We start from the raw sequence: 13,817 nt of genomic DNA on the forward strand, positions 1-13,817 counted from the left end.
GGGCATAGCTGAACCAACATCATCTGCACATTAAACAGGCATAACCACTAGCAAACACACATTCCCAAGCCTGTAGGAGAAATCAACCAGTCTCTCTTAGAGATGATCAATTGTGAATCAAATTTATTTTAGTTAATGAAATAACATAATCACAATAACTTTCAAGGAAATTATTATACTCAGGGATGTACTAAAGCCTGCTTCTCCTATCAGATGGTTTTCTTGGTTAGTTTTTTATAGAAGAATCTCCAAAACTGATCTCTACCCTTTTATTCTGTAGTCAAAAGTTTACTTTCTGTGGACAAAATATGTAGGTACAGCAAGCTGTTTATAAATATAAATGCAGAAGGTCTCAGGCACAAGGTAGGAAAATTGTGTTTTGATTTTCATTGTAGTAGCCAGGTATAGATATGTACGTTGTGGCCAGAGACTATGCTGACCGAATGCTGGAGTGAAAGTGCCAATGGGCCCATCACAGTTTCTCCCTGACTCTTGCAGACAGCCCGGCCCTTTTCTGCTCCCGTTGCCTCCTATTTGACTCATATCTTAAGGTTGTTCATTTTTTCTGAGTTTTCTTAGTTTCATTTTTGAATATCCATATATATGTATTGGTCCTTTGAGTTTACATATTATCAATGCCAATTAATCATTTTCATTTATAATGCCTGCCACAGTGGGCATTAAGGTAGTTGTTGGTATGATTTAGTCATTTAAATCTTTTCAGTGGTCAGAGCTAGGAAATATTTTCAGTACATTATGGAGTGAGCCTAAACTTCTACCCATAAACCTGGGGGGAAAATTTTGTATGAGACACATGATCGGGTTGGATGTCAGAAAAATTCCATGAGAAAAGGAGGTCCCTTTGCACACTATTAAATGCTATTCTTTCAAGGAAGTGCCGTTCTGAAAAAAAAATCCCGTTTGTTACTTCACATTTAATGTCATGTTGTCTCCGTTAGATTTCCTACATAGTGCTTTCTGTTTTTTGGTATTAATGCTCAAAATGAAATTTTCAAAAGGGAAAAAAGCAAACAAGAATGCAAATACATTTTAAAAAAATAGCTGATAAGAATACAAACAAATGCCTGCATCTCAAACAGCACATGCTTTCAATGTCAGATATGCTTTTTGCATGGGGTTCTTCATATGTAAAGAAGACCTCTGATATCAGATGATACAGATTTTCTATTTTTCACATCACTGAACTAACAAAACTGCAGATTCCCATTTCATTAACATGTTAGAGCAAAAACACCTTCTCTTTTCTGTTCATTGTATTTTCATAAGGATTGACTTTTCTTTTATACTTCATTGAAATATGAAAACCATATTTCTGCACCCAGTCACTATACTGTAGCATACAAGCATGCAAACCCTAGTATTGTGTGAAATGAAATGATGGAAATGTGTTATAATCCCCTCATTGTAATGCGAACTTATAAATGAAGATTACACAAACAAAACCTAGCACATTTGTAGAATAAGAGTAGTTTGGCCAAATTGTATGTATTTCTACATATTTTTGTTGTTTACACGTCTGATGATTTTTCCCCCATATGGTTGGACTGAAGTGTTTTATGCATATAAAATTATTAGGCATCGATTATTCCAAATCCTGTCTTTGGGATGAAAGTCTTCAATTAATGTAATACTGTGATTTCATAAGACATTAATAATATACATATTAAAATTCACAAACAGTTGCCCCACTGAATTGGAAGTTGAAATTGAAAATTAGCCATTGGGAGTCCCTCAGGGCACCAAACGATCAGGCAGAGAAAGGGTTGCTGTTATCAGTTGCAGCAAGTTTTCTAATTACCAAGGCAAAATTTGATGTGGCTCTCTGATATAGATATGCCCATTTTTTCAGAATCCAGGAGTTTTTCTAGTACAACTCTTGGATCTGCATTTTACAATAAAAATACTTAATGACAGGTCTTCCAAAGATGTAGGTTTGGGGGTTCACTAACCAGGTAAAAAGTGCCAACCAGGTCCAGCTGAAAGCAAAGGGATCATGGAATTACTGATGGAAGCAAAGTTTTTTAAAGACCAATGTGGCCTCAAAACCACTAACAGAATGAAGGCTAAAGCAGTAAAGATATTTTCTTTCTATATTATCATGTACTTATCATCAACCACGATGTCATCCATTTCTCGCCTATATTATTTTTTGGTGGTGAACAACTTTAAAACTTAATTTTTCTACAATATAATGTTAATATTGGATTGTGACTGAACTAAAACAAGTGTTACTATCACAAATATGAATTTTGGGATTTTGTGCCTTCAGTTTTTGAGGAGAGATGAATGTCTTCATTTGTATTAAAATTGACTGTACTGTATCACCAAAGTGATGTTGTTATTGTTGTTGTTGCTATAAGGAAATAATCATTACCTATTTTTATTATTCTTAAGCTCAAATATGAAAGAGGGTATCTTGACCTCTAAAAAGGGTGGCACATGGCTAAATACCAACTTCAAGAAAACTCCTTTAAGAAGTCCACCTGCTATCCACACGGCCCTTTTTCTCTAGTTTCCTCAGTCCCAGGAATGGTAACCCCTCACAGTAACTCATCTATGAGTTTCTTCAGCCTCTATGTGTGGTTCTTCCACCATCCAACATCTTTGTAACCAATTTTCTACATTAAGTCTCTTGTGTTTAAACTTCATGGCTGGTTTCTGTTTTCCTAATTGGTCCCTGACAAATATACCCACATTGTTGAAAATTCTCTCTAAAACGTTTTAGTAAAATTCCCTGTCTTTAGCTATATCCCTAGGCATATTGATAAATTCTATTTTTAACAATGCCAGATACAAATGTATTAAATATTTATCTTCTAGTCATCAAATTATGCTAAAATTTCTTCTAAGAAGCTCCTTACATGGAACTGCCCCAGAATAATTCCTTTTTTAAAAAATTTTATCATGTTGTTAGTTACCATACAGTACATCATTAATTTTTGATGTAGTGTTCCATGATTCATTGTTTGCTTATAACACCCAGTGCTCCATGCAATGCATGACCTCCTTAATACCCATCATGGGGCCAACCCATCTCCTGACCCCCTCCCCTCTGAAACCCTCAATTTGTTCCCTGGAGCACATAGTCTTTCATGGTTCATCTCCCCCTTTGATTTCTCCCCCTCCATTTTCCCTGCTTTCTCCTAATGTCCTCCATGCTATAGAATAACCCCTTTGGATTATAAAAACCGTTAGTTCCCTTTTAACCAAAAATTATGTTATCTAATTCACCTATCTTCCTTTATTCACCAAACTTGACTGCAAATAAGTTTTGTTACTTTCCCCATCCCCCCAAAGTCTCTGCAAATGATAAAGGAAGAAATAATTTCATAGCATACCAAAGATACCATTTTGAAGATAACGTAAGTTGCACATTTGTGTGTGTATGCATCTCTATACTCCTTTCCACTTATAATTGTAAATTAAAGTTAGAATTTAAAATCTAAATGTATTCTATATAATTTCCATTATTAGATCACTGTGAACATCTTACATCCACACAAAGAGCTCTTCAAAGCATTCAGACAACTTATATATCTCTTCCCTTCTTTAGATTAAGCATTTTTAAACTTCTTTTTTTAATAAAAAATTTTTATTGTGGCAAAATATATATAACATAAGATTTGACCATTCTAAGGATATAATTCAATGGCATTCATTACATTTACAATATTGTGAAATCCTCACCACTGTTTCTGAAACTTTATCTTCATGTTAAACAGGAACTACAGCAATAAAGTAATTATTCTCCATTTCCTCCCCTTCCCAGGTCTTGGTAATCTTTCTAATTTACTTTCCCTCTTATCTACCCCTAAGCTACTCTCTGGCTCTATGAGTTTGCCTATTTTAGATATTGCATTTAAGTGGAATCATACAATATTTGTCCTTTTGTATCTGGTTAATTTCATTTTGCATAATGTTTTCAAGGTTTATCCATGTTGTGACATAACTCAGTACTCCACACCTTTTTATGGCTGGAAAATATTCTATTGTTTATATATGCCATATTTGTTTCATCCATTCCTGTGTTGATGGATCTTTGGATTGTTTCTACCTTGTGGTTATTGTGAAAAATGCTTCATTAGACATTGATAACAAGAATCTTTTGAGTTCCTATTTTCAATTCTTTTAAGTATAGAGCTTATTATAATGTAAATGGAATGAAAATAAAAGATGAAAATATTTATATTTCATATAAACATTAAAAGGAAAATTGTTTAGATATATTATTATTATTATGAGAAAAGTAGATGTCAAGGCAAAAAAAAAATTACATAAAGAAAGAAGCCAAAAATTTTTAAAGTTAAAATTCACCAGAAAGATATAATAATCCTATATTTGTACAACCCAATAACACAATCCTTCAGAAGATATAAATCAGTGTGACAAAGTTAAAAGGAAAAATAGACAAATGTACAATCATAGTGGGTGTTTTACCTGCAACACTCAATGACGTTGAGAATATTTGCATGTAACTCTTTTTTTTAGTATATGTGCTGCCGAAGCGAGCACTGCATGTAACTCTTAATAAACATTGAATCTTACTGCTTTGGGTTTTGTATTGGATTTAGCAAGTCTTCTGCTCTATAAACATAGGATGTCTTTCCATTCATTTAGGTTTCCTTTAATTTCTTTTAGCAATATTGTGAACTTTTCAGTGTAGTATTCAGTCGTTCACCTCCTTGGTTGAATTTATTCTTAGGTATTTAATTATTTTAAATGCTCTTGTAAATAAAATAGGTTTTTTAAAAGTCTTATTTATTATTTCAGAGAGAGAGAGAGAGAACATGTGAGTATAGGTTGCGGGAGGAAGACAAAGAAAGAGAAATAGAGACTCTCAAGCAGACTCCCTGATGAGCATGGAGTTCAATCCCATGACCCCAGGAGAGGATTCAAGATGGTGGAGAAGTAGCAGGCTGAGACGACATCAGGGAGAAGAAGATCAGCTAGATAGCTTATCAAACCATTGCGAACACCTACAAATCCAACAGGAGATCAAAGAGAAGAAGACCAACAATTCTAGAAACTGAAAATCGACCACTTTCTGAAAGGTAGGACCCAAGGAGAAGTGAATCCAAAGCAATGGGAAGATAGACCATGGGGGGAGGGGCCAGATCCTGGTAAGCGGCGGAACAACAGAGCACAAAATCTGAACTTTTAAAAGTCTGCCCCACTGAGGGACATCACTCCAGAGGCTAAACCAGGGTGAAGCCCACATGGGGTCAGCGTGGGCCCAGGTCCCGTGGGGTCACAGAATAATCAGGCATGTCTGAGTGTTGCAGAGCTCACAGGTATTAGAGCAGGGAAGCCAGTTACAGAGAGAGAGAGCCGAGGAGTGAGCTCTCAACTCGGTGTTACCTTGAACCGGTCACAGGTTGGGTGAGCTCGGAGTGTGGCCAGACGCCAGAGAGATGGGAGTGATTGAGCACTTTTCTGAGGAGAAGGGCCCCGAGCTCTCGGCTCTTCTGGGCCAGAGATTGGGAGGCCGCCATTTTCATTCCCGTCCTCCAGAACTCTACGGAAAGCATTCAGGGAACAAAAGCTCCCAAAAGTAAATGTATTACTTAGCCTGGCCCCTGGTAAGGGTGGTGCAATTCTTCCTTGGGCAAAGACACTTGAGAATCACTACAACAGGCCCCTCCCCCAGAAGATCAACAAGAAATTCAGCCAAGACCAAGTTCACTTACCAAGGAGAATAGCAGAATTCCAGAGGAGGAGAAAGCAAAGCATGGAATTCATGGATTTCTCCCCATGATTCTTTAGTCTTGCAGTTAATTAACTTTTTTTAATTTTATTTTTTTTCTTCTGCTAATTTTTTTTTAGCTTTTACCCTTTCCTCTTTTAATGTTTTTTAACTAGTTTATCTTAACAATATCTTTCATAAAAAAATTATCTTTTTTGAACCTTCATTATTATAGTCCTATTTTATCCTTCATTGTATCTAACTTTATTTTTTGTATACACATAGGGTTTTTACTTCTAAAAAATGTGGGGTACAACTTCTTCTAATAGATCAAAATATACCCTAAATCTAACTCCAGGCTTGTTCTAGTCTCCAGCCCGAGCAAATTCTCTCCACTTTCTTTTTCTTTATTCTCCCAAGCAACTTACTTTATCAACTCCGTTTTTAGAAATTAAAAAAAAAAAAATTGTTTTCATCTTTATAGGCATGTTCCATCCCTTCGTTGTATTTACCCTTATATATGTTTTTCATTCTTTAAAATTTTGGGAGGTAGTTTCTTCTAAGAGACCAAAATACTTCCAAAATTAAGTAGGTAACCCTGTTCTAGTCACCACTCTAATATATATATATACATTTTTTCTTTTTTATATTTTTTCTTTATTTGTTTTTCTTTTTAAATTTTTTTTTTCTGATCTTCTTTTTATCCCCTTTCTCCCTCCCATGATTTGGGGTCTCTTCTGATTTGGTTAAAGCACATTTTCCTGGGGTCTTTGCCACCCTTTTAGTATTTTATTTGCTCCTTCATGTATTCTTATCTGTACAAAATGACAAGGTGGAAAAACTCACCACAAAAAAAAAAAAAAAAAAAAAAGAACAAGAGGCAGTACGAAAGGCTAGGGACCTAATCAATATGGACATTGGTAATATGTCAGATCTAGAGTTCAGAATGATGATTCTCAAGGCTCTAGCTGGGCTTGAAAAAGGTATGGAATATATAAAAGAAAACTTCTCCAGAGAGATAAAAGCCCCTTCTGGAGAAATAAAAGAACTAAAATCTAACCAAGTTGAAATTAAAAAAGGTATTAATGAGGTGCAATCAAAAATAGAAGCTCTTACTGCTAGGATAAATGAGGCAGAAGAAAGAATTAGCAATATAGAAGACCAAGTGACAGAGAATAAAGAAGCTAAGCAAAAGAGTGACAAACAGTTACTGGACCACGAGGGGAGAATTCGAGAGATAAGTGACACCATAAGATGAAACAATATTAGATTAATTGGGATTCCAGAAGAAGAAGAAAGAGAGAGGGGAGCAGAAGGTATATTGGAGAGAATTATTGGAAAGAAGTTCCCTAATATGGCAAAGGGAACAAGCATTAAAATCCAGGAAGTGCAGAGAATCCCCCTCAAAATCAATAAGAATAGGTAGGTCCACATCCCATCACCTAATAGTAAAATTTACAAGTCTTAGTGACAAAGAGAAAATCCTGAAAGCAGCCCGGGAAAAGAAGCCTGTAACATACAATGGTAAAAATATTAGATTGGCAGCAGACTTATCCACAGAGACCTGGCAGGCCAGAAAGAACTGGCATGATATATTCAGAGCAGGAAATGAGAAAAACATGCAGCCAAGAATACTATATCCAGCTAGGCTATCATTGAAAATAGAAGGAGAGATAAAAAGCTTCCAGGACAAACAAAAGCTGAAAGAATTTGCAAACACCAAGCCAGCTCTACAGGAAATATTGAAAGGGGTCATCTAAGCAAAGAGAGAGCCTTAAAGTAGTAGATCAGAAAGGAACAGAGACAATATACAGTGATAGTAACCTTACAGGCAATACAATGGCACTAAATTCCTCTCTCTCAATAGTTACCCTTAATGTTAATGGGCTAAATGCCCCAATCAAAAGTCACAGGCTATCAGAATGGATAAAAAACAAAACCCATCAATATGCTGCCTATAAGAAACTCATTTTAGACCCAAAGACACCTCCAGATTTAAAGGGAGGGGGTGGAAAACAATTTACCATGCTAATGGACATCAGAAGAAAGCTGGGGTGGCAATCCTTATATCAGATCAATTAGACTTTAAGCCAAAGACTATAATAAGAGATGAGGAATGACACTATATCATACTGAAAGGGTCTGTCCAACAAGAAGATCTAACAATTTTAAATATCTATGGCCCTAACATGGGAGCATCCAACTATATAAACCAATTAATAACAAAATCAAAGACATAGACAGTAATACAATAATAGTAGGGGACTTTAACACTCCCTTACTGAAATAGACAGATCATCCAAGCAAAAGATCAACAAGGAAATAAAGGCCTTAAATGACACACTGGACCAGATGGAAATCACAGATGTATTCAGAACATTCCATCCCAAAGCAACAGAATACACATTCTTCTCTAGTGCACATGGAACATTCTCCAGAATAGATCACATCCTGGGTCGTAACTCAGGTCCCAACTGGTATACCCATGACCCTGAAACCATGATCTCAGACAAAATCATTGGATGCTCCATGGACTAAGTCATCCAGACACCCCTAAATAAAATAGTTTTTTAAAATTTTCTTCTCAGATTGTTCATTGCCAGTGGATAGGAACAGAAGAGATTTTTATGTATTGCTCTTGTACCCTGTAACTTTGCTGAACTCTTTTATCAGTTCTGTTAGCTTTTATCTTGGATTATTTGGAAATTTCTATGCCTAGGGTCATGTCATCTTTGAATAGAGAGAGTGTGACTTCTTCTTTTCCAATTGGGATAACTTTTATTCCCTTTTCTTGCTCAAATGTTCTGCCTAAATCTTCCAATACATTGTTGAATAGTAGTGGTAGATGCAGACATTCTTGTCTTGCTCCAGAATTTAAGGGAAAATGTTCAGTCTTTCATCATTTAATATGACATTAACTAAGGGTTTTTCATAAAGGTCCTATATTTATAATTTTGAGGAAATTCCCTTCTGTCCCAGTGTTCTGAATATTTTGTAGCATTAGGGTGTATTGTTTTTCTGTGTTAACTGAGATCATCGTGTGGTTTTTCTCTTGCATTCTATCAATAATGTATATCATGTTGATTTTCTTCTGTTGAAATACCTTGCATTCCTAGAATAAATCCCACTTAATGATAGTATATAATCCTTTGGTTTCAATTTGCTAGTATTTTGTTTAAAAATTTTTAATCTATATTCACAAAAGATATTGATTTGTATTTTTACTTGTAGTGTCCTTGTCTAGCTTTGGTATCAGGGTAATGCTAGCCCTGTAGAATGAGTTAGAAAGTGTCCCCAACACTTCATATTTTTTTTAAAGAATTTGAATATTGTGGTTAATTTTTTTTTTTTATATTATGTTTGGTAGAACTTACTAGTGATACCACCTGGTCCTGGAAATTTCTTCTTTGGGAGATTTTTTATTACTAATTCAATATTTTTAGTTGTCATAGGAAGCTTCAGATTTTCTATCTCTTACCCACTCAGTTTTAGTAATTTGTGCATTTCTAGGAATTTTTCCATTTTATCTAAATTATCTAATATGTTGCTGTACAATTGTTCATAGCTTTTCCTCATAACCATTTTTTAAAATTTCTGATTGTAAGGTCAGTAGAATTTCAATACATTCATTTATAACATTCATTTCTTGACCCTCCTCTCACTTTTTTTCTTTTTTTTCTTAGTCATTTTAGTTACAGATTTTTCTATTTTGTTGATCTTTTCAAAGAATCAACCTTTGGTGTTGTTGATTCTCTTTGTTTTTCTATTCTCTGTTTTATTTGTCTCAGCTCAAATCTTTATTATTCCCATCTTTCTGCTAGTTATGGATTGACTTGCTCTTCTTTTTCTAATTTCTTAATGTGAACTGTTAGATTATTGACTGCAAGCTTACTTCTTTTTTAATGTAAGTATTTACAATACTCCAGTTTCTCTTCAGATCAAATAAATCTTTCACTTTTTTTTTTTAAAGATTTTTATTTATTTATTTATTTGACAGGTAGAGATCACAAGTAGGCAGAGAGAGAGAAAGAGGAGGAAGCAGGCTCCCCGCTGAGGAGAGAGCCCGATGCGGGGCTCGCTCCCAGGACCCTGAGATCATGACCTGAGCTGAAGGCAGAGGCTTTAACCCACTGAGCCACCCAGGTGCCCCAATCTTTCACTTTTTTAATGTAAGCATTTATATCTATACATTTCACTTTGAGCACTTTCTTTGCTGCAATCCAGAAGTTTTGGTATGTTGTGCTTCCATTTCATTCGTCCCAAGGAATTTTCTAATTTTTTTATCACTTCTTTTTTGAGCTATTGGATAATGTTTCAATCTCCACATATTTGTGAATTTTCCAGTTTTACTTCTCTTACAGATTTCTAATTTCATTGTATTGTTATCAAAGAAGGCACCTTCTATTATTTCAATATTGTAATATTTATTGAGACTTAATTTATGGGCTAGCCTATTTGTCCTAGGTAATGCTTAATGTGCATTTGAGAAAAATATGTGGTCTGCTACTGTGTTGAGTGTTCTATATGAGTCTGTTAGGTCTCTTTGGTTGATAGTGTTGTTTTCTCATTGGTTTTCTATTATTGAAAGCAATGCATTGAAGTCTCCAGCTATTATAGTAGATATGCCTGTTTTTTTCCTTCAATTCTGTCAATATTTGATTCGTATATTTTGGGACCATATTCATAATTATATCTTCTTGATAAATTGACCTTTTTTCAATATAGAATGCTTATTTTATCTCTTGCAAAAATTTGTGACTTAAAAAATATTTTGTCTGAGGGATGCCTGGGTGATTCAGTTGGTTAAGCGGCTGCCTGCGGCTCAGGTCATGATCCCAGCATCCTGGGATTGAGTGCAACTTTGGGCTCCTTGCTCAACAGGGAGTCTGTTTCTCCCTCTGCCTCTGCCTGCCACTCTGTCTGTCTGTGCTCACTCTCTCTGACAAATAAGTAAATAAAATCTTAAAAAGAAAAAGAAATATTTTGTCTGATACTCTAACTCAGCTCTCTTTTGGTTACTATTTTCATAGAGTATCTTTTTCTAGCCTTTCTAATATGAGTTTGTTGTAGATAGCATAGAATTAGAAGACGCTTTTTTTAATTTTTATTTTCCCATTCTCTACCTTTTGATAGGGACATTTAATCCATTTACATTTAAGTAATTACTGATAAGGAAGTGCTTATTTCTGTCATTTTGCTATTTGTTTTCTGTATGCTTTATTGTTATTTTTTGTCCTTCATTTCTTCCATAAGCAATTTGTTTTGTGTCTGTTTTGTTTTTATTATGATAAACAACACATAATATAAAATTTGACATCTTAACTATATCTAATTGCAGGGTTCAGTAGTGTTAAGTATATTCATGTTGCTGTGAAATATATTTCCAGAACTTTTTTATCTTGCAAATCTGAAATTGTACCTATACACAAAATTCCTTTCTTCCTCTCCCCCTAGTCCTTGGTAACCAGCATTCTACTTTCTTTTTCTATGGATTTAATTACTTTATTTACTTCACATAAATGAAATCATATGGTATTTGTCTTTTGTGACTGAATTATTTCACATAGCAGAAGTCCTAAAAGTTTATCCATACTGCAGCATTTTTTTTTTTTAATATTTTATTTATTTGACAGAGAGAAATCACAACCAGGCAGAGAGGCAGGAGGAAGCAGGCTCCCTGCAGAGCAGAGAGCCCAATGCGGGGCTCGATCCCAGGACCCTGAGATCATGACCCGAGCCGAATGCAGAGGCCCTAACCCACTTAGTCACCCAGGCACCTCATACTGTAGCCTTTTTAAAGCTGAATAATATTTCACCATATGTATATAGCACATTTTGTTTATCCATTCATCTGTCGATGGGCATTGGGTTTGCTTCTACTTCTTGACTAGTCTGAACTATGCAAATTCAGCAAACAAGTTCACAAGTGTGAACTTGGCTAGTGGCTGCCATGAACATGAGAATTAATTGATATGTTTGTGCTGTACCTTATCGTTTCCTTTTGTGCATACTTGTTTTTTAAGATTTTTATTTATTTATTTGACAGAGAGAGAGATAAGTAGGCAGAGCAGCAGGCAGAGAGAAGGGGCAGGGAGCAGGCTCTTTTTTTTCTTTGCATGGTTTACAATTTTTCATTGAAAATGGAACAGGTTTGAGTACTAATGCAGGTAACTCTGAAAATCAGATTATTCCCTCCCTAGAGTTTGTTTTTGTTGCCTACTATGTGCTATAGCTGTTTGTTTAGTGTTTTTTAATCTACTTTTATAGAGCCCAAATTGGTTTACCTATGTTCTCTAAAGACTTTTTTTTTTTTTTTTTTTTAGCCTGTGTTCTGTTTGTGTTTTCACATTGGTCTGTTTCACCTCCAGGGAAAGAGAATGAGAGCAAGAGAGAGAAGAGAAAGAAAGCAAAGAAGGAAAGAGGGAAGGAAAAAACCTCTCAGAGTCTTAGCGTATTGACTCAGTGCTGGGTCAGTCCTTCAGTGCTTAGACACACTCTTCACAACTCTGCTTTAGCCTTCACTTCCTGTTTCCAGTGAGCCTACAGATAAGCCAGAGGGAACTTTCAAGGTCTTCTCAGTGCTTTTCTGAGCATTCATCCTGCCCTGGGCGTGTGCACTGCTTTCTGTATCCCCCAATATATGCAAACAATTTTGAATGCCCTAATATCTCAAAGAAAGGCTCTTCCTAGCTTTTCCTCCCATGATTTCAGCACTCTATTGTTTACAACAATTGTCATATTTCACCACAGGCAGCTGCTGAATATTTATTTGTCTTACATTGTTTTTTGAGGAATACTACTGCTGCTCTGCCCTTAGTGATTTCTGAGTTAGGGGAAAAAGAAAAAAAAAAAAAAAGATTAAGTGCCTTGCCTCAGTCTTTCATGTAGACCTCATGAATGTTAGAAAGGATAAACAGAGTTCTTTGGGAAAAGAACCAGATCTGCTCCTTTTGGAATCAGGTATCAGAGTCACACACTGGTAACATAGACTTCCATCTTCAAGACTGCCACAATACCAGGGCAGGCACCTAGAAATGTCACAAAGTTTCCTAACATTTTTAAGTTGTCTCTTTCTTGATTAAGCATTCTCTTTGTTGCTATAAGTCTTTTACTGTTTTCCAGAATTCTGACAATGTTGATTCTGACAGTTATTTTACTTGATTTTTAAGTTATTTCCTGTGGAGAGATGGACCCTTGGAACTACCTACTCTGCTATTTTTGCTGATGTCTAATTTATGTATTTTAAAAATGTGTTGTATTTGTAGGGAGTCTGCAGTTTGTTGTACAAATGCTGTCATCAGAACATTATTTCCCAGCTTCCAGGAATGTTGGCTGCAGAGAGTTTGTAGCTAAATATCTCTCCCAGAATTTTTGTTAACTGAAAGGAAATGTCTTTCTCAACATAATCCCCTCTGGGGGCAGCTCATATCTACTTATTGGTGAATAAGAAGGAACAAAGGCCTGACCCTTTTGTCAGGACATCTGATAATTCAGGACAACTCCAAAAGTTCACCATACCTTAAAATCTTTATGGAATTGCTGAGTTTTTCTTGTACCTTCATTGACATTATTCAGTCCAATAATCTTCCTACACAGAATCTGAGGAAGAGGTAATAAAATAATGCTTACATTAAATGTTAAAATAGAAAAAGAATCTGAAGAAAATGAATTTAGTTTGTGATAACTTGCACTTTTAAAATCCTTCCTTGTTTCCGACCATTACCAATTATTTTTCCTGATTTCTAATAAATAATATCTAATGTTTTTATAAAAAGTTCCTAGTTATCAAATTTTGCAATTTGTTATTCACTTTCTCTTTTTGAAAATAAGGAAGAATTGCCTGTATTTATTTTTTATAAATTCATTCCAAAATTCCTCAGTGATTACTGATACATGGAAGTCATCTAATTGTTGCCTTCTCTCAGGCCCTGGCAAGTAATTGGTCACTAGATGAGATTTAACTTTTTTAGTGTTAGGGATTGCAAAGGTTGCCGTGAAATTGCTCTGTTTTCCCCTACATAAAATCTTATGCCAAGACTCACTATATGAGAAAACAAGAAAAACAAATTGTTAGCATCATTTTATTTTTAGAGTCCACATCATTTTCTCATCC

This window comes from Lontra canadensis, unplaced genomic scaffold (genome assembly GCF_010015895.1).
Source record: "Lontra canadensis isolate GAN:19392208 unplaced genomic scaffold, GSC_riverotter_1.0 scaffold1, whole genome shotgun sequence".
Lineage (NCBI taxonomy): Eukaryota > Metazoa > Chordata > Mammalia > Carnivora > Mustelidae > Lontra > Lontra canadensis.